This window comes from Hesperophylax consimilis, chromosome 21, assembly GCF_061612785.1.
Source record: "Hesperophylax consimilis isolate HC1 chromosome 21, BYU_Hcon_1.0, whole genome shotgun sequence".
Classification (NCBI taxonomy): domain Eukaryota; kingdom Metazoa; phylum Arthropoda; class Insecta; order Trichoptera; family Limnephilidae; genus Hesperophylax; species Hesperophylax consimilis.
The window spans coordinates 6,230,279-6,244,162 of NC_142856.1; the positions used below are offsets into that span (position 1 = coordinate 6,230,279).

A 13,884-nucleotide genomic window follows, 5' to 3' on the forward strand; every position below is an offset into this window, starting at 1 on the left:
ATTTTTTTATAAACTCTCTTTTAAATATTTTCCCACTCAACTGGTCTTTCCCGTCTAACGATATTGTAATTCCTAATTATTATAAACCCAGCCTACTCTTACCCCTCCCCCCTCCCTCCTTCCACTTCTTCTTTCCCAATTGCAATCTATATTTAATTTTTGACTTCGGTGTATACACAATAAAATGTAAACATTATATTTATTTATTTATTGGACAATTTGCATAGCGCCGCTTTTGTGAGATATCACCTCAGGGGCGCTATATTGTAATAATCTACCTTTATATATAGATTTTTACTCTCCTGATGATGTTGTAGATATAATGTAACTTTAAACTTTATTAGATACAGTAACAGTTGTAGGTAAAGAATTACCACCAGTTGGAGTAAAATTAACACCTTTTAATTAAACCGACTTCTAATCTCATCGCACAATTACCCTCCTTTTATTCATAAACACGGGTACAATTAATCAATATGTAATAATCTATTATTTAAGTCAACTTTGTTATAACTATCTTTAATTGTGACAAACTAAACGATATTGATTCAACTTATAGACATTGACGGTTGTAACACATATTTAAACACTGCAAGTCTCCTATGAGCTAATTATATTAGGTACCTAAGATAACAGTTAATATCAGTTGTAGACATGTAGTCAATAATAGTGTTTCATTTGAAATAATCCATCACAAATACGTAAAATTTAATTTATTCAAACAACTGTCATTCTTATTATGCGTAAATTTAGCATGTTATTATTAATTAACTCCTTTCTGTTCCGTGTTTTAACAATATATATACTCACCCTCTCTCTCTGTGAACGTCCTAATATCTATCTATTAAATGTAACTGTTGTTAATATCACTTAAAATGGGCGAAGCCCAACGAAGAGCCGCCCGCAGGGCCTAGCAGAAAAAAACCCGCGGAGCGGGTTTTTAACTGCTAGTGATTAATAAATACTGAACTTTGTTTCTTTCATTCATTGTTTCAATAAAGTTACAAACATAGTCACTAATATTACAATGATAATGACTTATATTCAATAACAGGTTGTCTTTTTAACTCCTCAAGCCTCTAGCATATTTACCATTATATTTCTTAAATACGTCAGAAGGTCGAGAATTTAGTTTACTGTACCGAAAACTAAAACTGTTTTCGAAAGGTGACGAAATAAGCTTTTACATTTTAAGGTCCGAAATAAACATACAATTTAAGAAATATTGAAATTTTGAATGCAAACATAAAATAGTTTGAAAACTTTACGTTTTTTCGTCTAAACACTTAACTAAAATTACGGATAGCAAAAAAATACACATTTATTTGACAAATGTATTATAAATATTACTGTCACCTCACTTTTTTCTCAAATGTATTATAAATATTACTGTCACCTCACTTTTTTCTTAAATGTATTATAAATATTACTGTCACCTCACTTTTTTCTTATATGTATTATAAATATTACTGTCACCTCACTTTTTTCTTAAATGTATTATAAATATTACTGTCACCTCACTTTTTTCTTAAATGTATTATAAATATTACTGTCACCTCACTTTTTTCTTAAATGTATTATAAATATTACTGTCACCTCACTTTTTTCTTAAATGTATTATAAATATTACTGTCACCTCACTTTTTTCTTAAATGTATTACAAATATTACTGTCACCTCACTTTTTTCTCAAATGTATTATAAATATTACTGTCACCTCACTTTTTTCTCAAATGTATTATAAATATTACTGTCACCTCACTTTTTTCTTAAATGTATTATAAATATTACTGTCACCTCACTTTTTTCTTAAATGTATTATAAATATTACTGTCACCTCACTTTTTTCTTAAATGTATTATAAATATTACTGTCACCTCACTTTTTCTTAAATGTATTATAAATATTACTGTCACCTCACTTTTTTCTCGTTTCGTATAATAATAATTTATAAAAAAAAATTGCAGTCGGAAACTTCGGTTTAATTATTCTGTAGTTAACTTCTAGATTTTAATATAAAGTATAGTGTTTACTCTTTTTAGCATCGTTTAGAACATATTTCCCACTATGGCAGTAAGGAAGACGAAAAACGATTTTTGTCAGACCATATGAGCTGTTCCGAAAAGTGAACAAATTTACTTAACGGGTAATAGATGTTTGTTCGCAAAACCGATTAAATTAGTTTGAGGGGTTAAGAAGAAACATAACACAGTTATCACAAGTCATTGATTTGACTCCATGCTCTTGATATATTTATTATTTGTCAAGCACGTCCATCAGGCCTCTCATTAGTCATTCGTCATTCGTATCGGCAAGTTGTTATCTCGAAGATATCTCGTGCTCTGTCTGTTCTCCGTTCTTCGTGCGTGACTATTAGCGACTACGTTATTTGTATTTATATATTCGTAGCCGTATCGTTAGTCAGGCAGTGAGTGCGGCCTGTTCTAATCGCCACTATCGGCATTCGTACGGCTATCGAGGAAAGAAATTGAATGCTCGACTTTCGCAACACGAATGCCTATCGATTGAGGAAAAGTTACCAGGGCGATTTTATATTCTGTTTTTTTTTTAGTCCCGACCGCCCCCAACTGTCAGAAGCGAGTGGGACTACGGTATCCCCAACAGGGATATGTTGTGACGAAAGAGGTAAGGGGAGGTGATATGAAACATGGTGCTTGGGAAGTACCTGTCTATTCGATTCTGATGAAACGTCTTTAAATCCATCTCAAGCAACACGGAAGGACTCGCTTTCGAATGGTGGTCATTCACTAGGGCGATACTAAGAGTATCCACCACACTGTGTATTTATATTTGAATTATTTATGTTTCTGTAGCCGAGAACAAGTTATTAAAATAGTCATGTGGATGAAAAAAAAATCTTACTCGGAGAAAAATTTGTATTGCTAATTTATTAAGGACGGGTTGTTTCGGAGAATTTGAACAATTCATCAAATTTCAACGTTCATTTTCGGGTTCTGTGGAAGTCCTATTCAAGTTCTGTTATTATATCATTATAGGCTAGTTGCTTGACAGAACTGAAATAAAAACAGGACTTGAAAAAATCTTCCACAGAACTTGAAAATGAACGTTGAAATTTGATGAATTGTTCAAATTCTCCGAAACAACCCGTCCTTAGAAACGCTTCAAACGTGACTGCGCCTGCCGTTTCCTGATTTTATTAAATAATAAATTACTCACTTGCATTTTCCTCGATAGTACAGGGTTTTCCAATAAGAGGTGTTATTTTGAATATCCCGCTATTTCGGTAGATGTTACTTTTGAAGCTGTCATTTTTTGACATTTGACAAGTAGAAACTACGCCATTAATAAAAATGGAACGATACACGCTTCAACAACGAATTGAAATTATTAAAATTCACTCGAGTGAATCAAATGCAAATCATCTTGAGTGATGAGGCCCATTTCCACCTCGGTGGCTTCGTCAACAAGCAAAATTGTCGCATCTGGGGCTCGGAAAACCCAAGAGTTATTGTTGAAAAGCCTCTCCATCCTCAACGTGGGGCTGCGGTTTATGGTCCGGCGGAGTCATTGGACCTTACTTTTTCGAAAATGAGGCTGGAGCAACAGTTACGGTGAATGGATTGCGCTATCGAGAGACGATTAATGATTTTTTATGGCCGGAATTGGATGGTATTTATTTATTTATTTATTTAGACGCCGTAAAAGGCTTTTACAATATACATGATTTATGTTTACAGTGGTTCACAGGAGCGAAACAGTATTATGTTAAACAGAATAATTACTGAGAAATTATGTTGAAAATTAAACAAAAATAACATCTGGTATACATAGGTATTAGCATTTTTATTTTCAATCCATACAGTAGTTTAGTATTGAGGTTATTGTTACCTTCAATATTGAATTTGGTTGAATTTGCTGAGAACTAAGAGTTAGCTCTATTGAATCAGGGCTGTCAGTAAGACATCTCATAACAATTTTGGGAAAAATTATAGTTTTAATTAAGTATATAAAATTATATTGATCTGTACAACGTTTACTTTCAACAAGACGGCGCTACGTGCCACGCAAGCAACGAAACCATTAATCTTTTACGATTGAAAATCAAAATAACACCTCTTATTGGAAAACCCTGTATAAAATGACGAAATGCTGAAATATTATGATATTAACATATGTACCGACATCGTGATAATACAATCGTATTTTACCAAAAAATTTAATAGGAAAACGTAAAGGCCTGCAATCCCGTTTTTTATCGGGTTACGAATAATTTTAAGAGATACTTAATAAATTAGCAATATTCAATATCCGTATTTTTTCTCCGCGCACCAGTGCTATACTATGAGTATCCTACCAGTCTGTGTAATTAATAAAATTAATGTAATTTGAATTATTTATGTTTCTGTAGCCGAGAACAAAGTTATAAAAAAAATCATATAATTTATGGATGAGAAAATATTCCTACAAAATAATATCAATCTCAAACCTATAGAAAGAGAAGTTTTACAAAAAATAACCGGATCATCATTGACATCGAAATCGTCATGAATTTGACTCACTGTTGATTTGAAAACTGCAACAAACATCGGTATGCAACATAACAAATTATTATAAGCAATAATTAGTCGCCTGAAATATCCATACAAAAATATCTCCCGAGTAAAAATAAATGCCGCCGACGGGAATTGAACCCTCACCTTCTGATGTCCGGTTAGGTGCTCTGGACCACTGAGCTACGTCTACTTATTTCCAACTACTAGTACTTCAATCAACAATTACTGCTTATTATATTTTTTCACCTGTAACAACCAACTTTATTTTTGTAGGAAAGGCTTTGTTAGTGCTAAATTTTCCCGCTAGATGGCGTCGAGACATATTATATCGACATTTGTTGATGAATTATTGATATGCAACATGCCGAAAAGTTAGAAATTTAAATTGCAATTATTTCAACACGGAAAAACCTAAATATATCAACTGGCATTTCGATTCGTATTTTGTCTTTGAAAAGTAGGATGAACAACTCGAATTTGATGTTTACAAAGTTAAGACATTTGTGTGACGGTGATTTAAAGAACAAGGTCATATCGAAAAAGTTGAAATTTCTGTATGGACACAAAATAGTTGCTTGTGAGAATCAATACGGTGTGGACGGACAGTAATCGAAGCGATCTTTCATTGTTTTTGTGCGAATCAGTGAACTGTGAAAATTAGTATGTAATCATTGTGCGAAATTAACTGCTTTTGTGACTATGTCGTGTGCTTTTTTTTGTATTGTGGCACCAAAAAAATTGTTTGAAAAGTATGCAGTGTTTTATTCAGTACTTCTGTAGTGGTTTTTTTACGAAATCAAAAGATCATGGCATTTCAGGTGTTGGTTTTTTTTTTAATTCTTGTAGAAAACAAAACATAAGGCGAACCTTAATGCCAAATCACTATTTTGATTAATCTTTATAACGGATTGGTGTACATTATGAAAACCAAAAAATATGCTTTAGTTAAATTGAAGGTTTTCCTATCGCTTCGCTTGAGTAGAATACAAATAAAAAATAAATTACTTGATAAAAAATATAAATCAAACTCCTACAAAATTTTTTTTTTCAATAGAAATGTATGAACGCGTAAAGGAAACAACTTTTAAAAACTACAGTTTTATAGCTAAGCTTATCTGTGACAGTTTCACATGATAAACTTTTTTGCTTTCCTATAAAATTATTTACAAATTAAGTAAAAACCAGTTTTTTGTTTGAAATCGAACGTTTCTAGACCCTGTTTGTCAAGCGATTTTAATGCCTATTACCTACGATATAAGGTATACCAAGAATATACACATTTTTGGCTTGTAGCTTCCTTTTAACGTTAAGTTGTATCATGTGATTTTGAGTTGGGACTGTTGGGAGTTGCGGATTCAATTCTCTCCTTAGCATGTTTTTTGTGTTTTTATTAAGGCATCATGTTTTTGACTTTGCTATCGAAAAGAGCATTGATATTTTTAAAAAAAGATCTGAAAAACATTCATACATTATTCACAATTTGTTTGCGTAAACCAGAATATATCCGTGAAGCTAAAATTGGGCCTATTGACATACATGATCAGTATGAGCACACACTAAAAACACTGCGCCGAATATTGAATTTTTCCAGTATCAGATACAGGACCAAATAATTGGTGAGAGTGTCAATGTTCTCAGTCGCTGCTCATAATCGGTGCTATTGCTCTTATATTTTTGTTTTTGATTGCTTTATGCAACATTCTCCCACAGAGTACTCACACGATGGTTCTCCGATGGATGTTTTAATCTTAATGCATATCGGTAATTATTACCCACTTTAATGTGCTCTGGTCATTAATCTTCCACACACGGCTGTATAATTGTATTAATATGGCACTGTGAACACGCATTGTTCTAAATACATTGTAATTAGATCAATTGAAGTGATTTTCACTGGCCTAAAGCGCCTTTCACGTTGTGCGTCAAAAGATCCGAAAAAAGAGTTCGCTCCAATCGCTGAGCTTTTTTTTTACTAGATGCTTGTTAGTACATAAACCTCTACAAGCGGACAGTCAGTTTTATCAGTTTGACATTTACCACACACGCGATATGTTATTTATGGATTTATTGAATTTTAAAGCAGACCTAGTTTTAGTAATCCAGACGTAGATTAGTTTATTCTGTTACACCGTCTAATGACAGTCGTTAAGGTGGAACTTAGTTGCATACTTGGCATCTAACTATCTTCAACAGTTAGTGATTTTATGTGAGTATCCATGCGTGTAAAAATTGTTAAGTAAAATAGCCGGATGGTAATTCTCAGCGTGAACAATTGTCGTTACTGTGGTAGATTTTCAAATCAAAAAATCTAAAATTTTTTGGGTTCTCTGTGATGTAGATTCACTTGTACTACGAGTTCCTGGACACCGTGTTCCTATCTTATATTTATATCGCTCATTTCCTACAATAAAGACATAAATCGAAAATATCCACATTTGACTTATTTTGTCAAAACTAACCATTTCCACTTATACTTTTTACGGAAAGAACAACATACCTGGGCCTCGATTCTCGACGAAGTGGTTCGACACACTCGTTGTTCGAGTGGAATAACTCTGACTTTGACGTTTGGCATATGCAAGTATGTAACTTTGACGAGACTCGAGAATAAGAAAGTCGAGCAATGTATGTACTTTCGACGGCGATTGCGAGCGACCTGGATTGGAGAATCGATACCTACCAAATGTTTACCACGAAAATGCGTCAATAAGTGTCGATAAGTTTCAAAAAGTGTCTATATTGATTCACGATATTATTAGAACAATTAAAAATGTTCAAAGTCGTTTCCTGAGAATTTTCTAATTTTGAATTGTTTCATTATTTCAGCAAATGGGCGATATATAGAATACTGTATGTGGTGGGAGGCGTTGATTTGACTTTTATACAAATCTATAGTTTTATTACGAGAGAAATTTTGCTCACTTGTCCTTCAAAACAAGAGGAAGGTCATTGTCTAAACACTCTGGGAACTTCAGCTAGTAATATCTGCGCACTTACCGAAGCTTTAATTACTTTCAGTATCGCCCTGATGAAAAGCCACATTTCAGAATCGAAAAAAAAGCTTCAGATGACTTTAAAAATATTAATAACCAGGTACTTCCAAACCTTTCACTTCCACGTATCCTTCCTTTACCCACTTATCAACATACCCTAATTGGGGATGACATAATACCACAGGCTTCAGACGATTGGGAGCAGTTGGGACTCAAAAAACAATTCCTTACGAAATCAGGATGACATAATAAGCTAGATTCGCATCGCGTTAAAATAATCCCGATGTGAAAAAAGCTTAATGTTAATTCGCTAAACTCCATCCCACGAGACTCGGTCAATTTAGATTAATTTAATTTACTATGCAAACATACTAAAATATCACTAGATTCGGCTGCGAAAAGATGTCCCGATAAATTAGCGGCAACCTTTCGTTTTCGCTTGACATTATTATTTAATAATGTATGCTAGTTTTTGCATGCAAATAATTTATCCACTATTACGATTTGATTCTTTGCAACATTCGAATATATACGAAAGTCGCTTTACCAATATGTGTGAAGTGAACAAAAAATGTACCGTTTTAAGAAGGTATTTTTCATTAGTCATAAATATCTGAATTTAAACCATAAAACTGTTTGTTTCACGGAATCTGAACAATTCATAAAGTTTCCAAGTTAATATTCAAGTTTTTTGAAAGTCCTTTTCAAGTTCTCTTATTATTCAAACAACCAACCCACTATGAAATAATAATAGAACTTAGTAGAGTAGAACTTTCACGGAACTTGTTGATATTTGATGAATTGTTAAAAATTAATTTTCATGTTCTGTAAAGTGATTACGTTGGGCAAAGAAGGAGGTACCGCGCACGGCATAATACCCCAGAAATAAATCAATTTTAAAATCTTAAATATCTCATTGACCACACACAAAACCAATAAATATGTTAACAAAACGTCGCCATTTAAAAAAAAATAAAAACAAGTTAGACAATAGTTGTTCATCAATGTCCAATTTATTTATTTTACTCAATTAGTAAAGGTTAGGTTAGGTTCGCATTTGTTAGTTTAAGAATAATTTCTCATTTTAATTTATTTGACAGTCGAAGCAATGATTTCTTTACGTATTTTTCTGTTGTTTTTATGTAAATTTTGTTTTCAACTTTTTCTTAGTTTTTGTTGTGGTTTTATGCTGAAACGGCGCTTTCGAATTAATTATTTATTTCACATAATTACAATTGACATTTGAATATCTGTTTAAATGTCTCAGATGTGTCTGGTTTAAAATGACCCGGCTAAAGCATTCTTTTCAATTGAATGCACTATAACAAGGCTGCCCAACCCCAGGCCCGCGGGCCATAATGTGGCCCTCGAACGAATTATAAGTGGCCCGCGTAAACCATTTTCAAAAAACCCGCCAATCCGCCAATTTGAAAAAGTGTCGCGGGCCTGCGGTAAAACAAACAATGTACTTTTTAAACAAAAATACACCGGTTTTTAGTATTTTTTGCGTCCGAAATGGAATCTTGTAGCCACCCCCCCCCCCATGGAATTCGAAAAATTGTTGTACATATGATGTTTTTGGGTGCGCGGAATTTTTTCTCAGCGAAGTTCCGCAACAACCCCCCCCCCCCCATGGATTTCAAATATTTGGTGGGGAGCACTCATTTTGAATTTTTTTTGTGAGGAATTATGTTTTTAAAGAAACTCTCTAACAACCCCCCCCCCCCCATGGAAATAGGAACTGTCAGGTATTCAGTGGCCCGCCAGTGATTCAAAATCGTCAATTTGGCCACATCTAAGGGTTTATAATTAAATTTTTTTCTGATTTCGCTAATCATATAATTGCAAATAATCATAGTTTTGAAAAAAATATTGGTATAAATATTCTCAATATTAATAAAAAAAGCGCTTAGATAACAGAAGTATTAGATTTTTAAAAATCCCTTGATAATAATAATGAGTCCATTATTAATAAACTAAAATGAGTAAAAAATTTGGAATGAGTAAAACCTCAAATTTATAATATTTAATTATTGAAGACAATATTAGCGATTCCTAAACGAAAATTTGATACAGATAAATTAGAAAAAGATACGGTCACATGTAAGACGTGCCGCAAGGCAAGAGTCCTGGGTTCATGTCCTAGATGAGACTGTGTCTTTTTCTGATTTATCTGTTTCAAATTTTCGTTTAGGAATCGCTATAATTGTCTTCAATAATTAAAAATATTATCTTACAGCCCCGTCTTAGAAAGTATGTTCCCTCTCCTCGCCCACCTTTCCCTAATCCCTAGTCACTCCTCCACCCCCACTTCAACACCATATATGTGTATATATTTTGCAATATTATAGTATATTAAGCCAAATTGCGATACCTGCCCAGCTATTCCAAGTAGAATTAATTTTGAAGGTAACAATAAACTCACTACTAATTACTCTATTATAATATTTTGCTAGAACATATTAATATTCTGTTCAAATAAAATATTCTCTGTTATTATTACATCCTATACCTTAATAGAATTTATTTTATATTAATTACTATCTATTATCATAAACACCTCATACCTCGATTTGTCAGGTCTTATACAAACCTAGTATTCATTCAACTATTATTACTTATTACACTAGTAGATATTTCTTTTAATTATGTATTGTCTCACTACACTTCTATTAACAACGGTATCACTTGCAATAATATTTTTGTGTACACATTACTTGTTCTGTAATTTATTACTAATTTTCTCCTGTGTACAACTGTATGCTTATAATCCGATGTATCATTCTATTGTAAAAGCCATTTTATGGCGTTTAAATAAATAAATTATTCATGTTAGGTTAGTATGTATTTTATGCTCTGAGAAAGGAACGGTTGTTCCGAAACCGGTCAGCGTTAAAATAAAAATAAAATATAATGGTTTTAACAAAGTAATTTTTATTTTATTTTATTCAGGAAACAAATAGTCATTTATATATTTGGCATAAACAGTAATTAATTACAATATTAGACCAATAATCTTCTATTAATTCTAGTCGTTGATTCAATATTTGCACCTATACAATATATTTATAAATGACAAAGAAATATAAAGAATAAACATTATAAGGAATTACAAAATATTATAAAAACAGTTAAAGACAGTTAGTAGTAATACAGTTTTCGCATGATTATAATAAATACAAAAAAATAAACTAAGATGATAGGATTATTTCACAAAATAAAAAATTAAGTTATCAGTTTAGTAAGTTGCATTTTATATGTTTTCAAGTTACAGTTGAAAATGTGTACATCTGAGGCATTGTGAGTTTTACAGATACGTCCTATTAAAAAGTTTTGCGCATATTTGGCTTTACAGTGTGGTGTTCTAAATAAGTCGTTTGATCTGGTGTTGTGTTCAGGGCAACGAAATTCAATCTTTTCTAGCAGATATGATGAATCAACAAGACTGTTCACGATTTTGTATGAGAATAGGGAATCAGAATTTTTTCTACGTTTATATAAAGCGGTAGGGTTAAACCGATGATCACTAAAGCTATACGATAGGTGTTTAATAAATTTGGATTGGATATTTTCAATACGATCAATGTATGTTTGATATTGAGGATTCCAAATGACTGAGGAAAACTCGAGTTGTGACCTTACAAATATGACATTTTATATCAGAATTAGTGTGTGTGCTATAGTGAAAGGCTTTGTAATGCGTATAATAAATCTCAATTGTTTATAAGCTTTTTCTAAAATATGTTCAATATGGTCCTTAAATAACATTTTAGAATCTAGCAGTACTGCAAGATCTCTGATTGATTGTAGGGGTACATGGTTTAATTTGTAAGTATAATTAATCGGCTGTTTTTTACGTGTAAATGTAATAACGTTACACTTTTCTGTATTTAGATAAAGTTGATTGATATCACAATACTGTAATTAAATATATTATGTAATTAAAATTAATATTTATGTACTCACCGCCGAAAGGGTTAGATTATCATTAGTCCGTTAGAATTGCATTGCATTCGTGATAGTGAGAAAGAGTATGAAAGTTGTTATATTTGCTTAGCTCTCCTTGTTTCTTGTAAGCTGCAGTACCCGTACACCATACAGTACAAACAACACACTCCACATTACAGCCGGCAGTAGACAGCAAATATAGACCATGGCGTTTCTTCTTATTGCTCACATTAATGCCCAGTAGGGTGTATCGATTTTTAACTTTTTTTTTGTTTTCAAATTCCAAGTTGAAATAAAGTTGCTACTAGGTACCACAACTTACCACAATTTTTTTTGGATTTTTAAAAAAATGTGTAGGTCTCCCGCACAAGGCCTAAAGTTTTAATTTTTTTCAAAAAATATCAATTTTTTTTTCAATTTAAAAAAATAAATTCATAACTTTTGTGTTTATTCCAAGTTAAAAAACAGTAATATTAGGGCATAAAAATAAGTAAGAAACGGTTTTTTTTTATAAAATATGGTATTTTGGTCTCCCGCACAAGCCCTAAAGTTTGTTAATTTTGATGAAATTTTGTAATTTTGTGTACATATATGAACCATGTTTTTTTAAAGTTTAAGCCACCGGAATTAATTGTACTTTTCTTACAGAAGGCATAAAATGAGACAATATATATATACATAATTCTTATATACATACACTAAAAATATATAGCACATATATACTATATATATATAATATGTTTTATACCTGAAAAAAGATAGTTGGACGGTGTAAATTGTATGAGAAAGGTGTTGAAAGAAACTGATGTTATTTGCTATTACTGTTGTTTATTACAAAAGTATAAAAGGTTATAACATGTCATAAAATGTAGTATAAAAACTAAGTACAAAATGTTGCTGATTACTTTCCATACGACATAAGTGGCAGTTTTCTTGTTCTACTGCAAATTTACTGACTTGTTTAAGTATTCGTCCTTTCATCTTGGCTTCAAAACCTTAAATCAAAATTATGTATAGTATTTACATAGGCCTAGTGAAAATTTTATAAATGTTATTACAGTTCCCAAATAAAATTTCAATTTAATATGGAAGACAATTCTATTGCAGAAGAGTTGGCCAAACGAAACCCCGGCAACATCTCGCACGCCAGGTGGCTTACTCTGGCAAATCGAGTCCTTCGTTTGTATGTAGCCACCGATGATCCGACCCCTCAGCTAAGAAAGCTTGCAGAGTTCATGATGAAGGTCTACATACCATCATGGTTCTCAATTAAGTGCAATCCCCAAATCCCGCGAAGGACTCGATTTGCCAGAGTAAGCCACCTGGCGTGCGAGATGTTGCCGGGGTTTCGTTTGGCCAACTCTTCTGCAATAGAATTGTCTTCCATATTAAATTGAAATTTTATTTGGGAACTGTAATAACATTTATAAAATTTTCACTAGGCCTATGTAAATACTATACATAATTTTGATTTAAGGTTTTGAAGCCAAGATGAAAGGACGAATACTTAAACAAGTCAGTAAATTTGCAGTAGAACAAGAAAACTGCCACTTATGTCGTATGGAAAGTAATCAGCAACATTTTGTACTTAGTTTTTATACTACATTTTATGACATGTTATAACCTTTTATACTTTTGTAATAAACAACAGTAATAGCAAATAACATCAGTTTCTTTCAACACCTTTCTCATACAATTTACACCGTCCAACTATCTTTTTTCAGGTATAAAACATATTATATATATATAGTATATATGTGCTATATATTTTTAGTGTATGTATATAAGAATTATGTATATATATATTGTCTCATTTTATGCCTTCTGTAAGAAAAGTACAATTAATTCCGGTGGCTTAAACTTTAAAAAAACATGGTTCATATATGTACACAAAATTACAAAATTTCATCAAAATTAACAAACTTTAGGGCTTGTGCGGGAGACCAAAATACCATATTTTATAAAAAAAAACCGTTTCTTACTTATTTTTATGCCCTAATATTACTGTTTTTTAACTTGGAATAAACACAAAAGTTATGAATTTATTTTTTTAAATTGAAAAAAAAATTGATATTTTTTGAAAAAAATTAAAACTTTAGGCCTTGTGCGGGAGACCTACACATTTTTTTAAAAATCCAAAAAAAATTGTGGTAAGTTGTGGTACCTAGTAGCAACTTTATTTCAACTTGGAATTTGAAAACAAAAAAAAAGTTAAAAATCGATACACCCTAATGCCCAGTGCAGCTGCTATCGTACTTTGCAGTAAATTTTTATTCGAATATTCCAGTTGAAATCATGGTTTTTAAATGGATTATTTCCCCCAAACTTTTCTGACTGCAAAACAGGAAAAACATCTTGGTTTTGAAAGATTGAAAATCTGTATTGACTCATTTTTGATTTATTTCCAGC

The 13,884-nt window shown here is 32.0% G+C and overlaps 1 protein-coding gene across 1 annotated transcript in view; it reads left to right on the top strand.

Moving 5' to 3' along the window:
- Nucleotides 1-13,884, top strand: part of LOC149413553 (uncharacterized) — a 270,073-nt gene that overhangs the window by 104,829 nt on the left and 151,360 nt on the right. The gene's annotated exons all lie outside the window — the stretch shown is intronic.